We start from the raw sequence: 970 nt of genomic DNA, 5'->3' as shown, positions 1-970 counted from the left end.
GTAATTGTTGTGTTCTTTCGAGCCCTTCATGAAGCACAGGAAATCCAGGGTGAAGTGGGGTCACTTCTGACATTGCCAGAGCCCTAAAACTCCCAATTTGCAGCAAAAAGAGCATTCCCAGGTGTTGTCAGCCCTGCCAAGTCAGCCAGGAAAGCTGAATTCCATTTACAATGAGGCTTGACAGGATATTCCATCACAGCTTTTCTGCCACTTTCAAATCTATTTCTTCCTGATTTCCAACCTTTGGGAGCATGCCAGAGTTTTCCAAGAATAGTGAGATTTGAAGCAAACCTAGAGAATTGTTTTTTCTCGTTTATCTTCTGAGATTCAGCTCCAAACTGGGAGCCTGGGCTGCCTTTTCCTGCAGAAAACCAAGTCCTGACCTGCTCATACCTGAACTCCTCCATTCCCAGCCCTGAGCAGAGGGTGAGCCCTGGACTGAGATCAAAAATCCTCCTTCAGAGTGGCCAGGAGTAGAAACTTTAGAAAAATATTCTATTTCTCTGTAATTTCTCTATCATTTTATATCTGATTTATTCCCCCCCCCCCCCCCAAGAGCAGGTTCTGATTTGCAGCCCCTCCTGCCCCGGGACACCCGTGGTTGCTCCGTGGGTAGCCACAACCTCTCGATGTGTTGTACAAATGTGACATCTGCTGCTCAAAAGCCTCCACTGCAGGAGGAAAAATCCCCAAATCACCTGGAATTTGCTGGGCAGGAGCCGAGGGCTGCACCTTTCCCTGCTCTCAGCCCCAAAAAAGCCATTTTTTGATAGGTATTTTGGTATGAGTGAATATTCCACTCCTCCTCCTCCTCCCTCACTCCACGGGAAAACAAAAATATCAAAAATGTCTTTTTTCCTGTTTCTTTTCAACCTCTGAATTCCCAGAACCCCAGAATCCTGGAATGGTTTGGGTTGGAAGGGCCCTGAAGGATCCAGTTCCAAGCCCAAGACCTCCCACTATCCCAGGG

This window comes from Haemorhous mexicanus, chromosome 30 (genome assembly GCF_027477595.1).
Source record: "Haemorhous mexicanus isolate bHaeMex1 chromosome 30, bHaeMex1.pri, whole genome shotgun sequence".
Lineage (NCBI taxonomy): Eukaryota > Metazoa > Chordata > Aves > Passeriformes > Fringillidae > Haemorhous > Haemorhous mexicanus.
The sequence above is the reverse complement of the archived record's forward strand: the minus strand, read 5'-3'. Positions refer to the sequence as shown.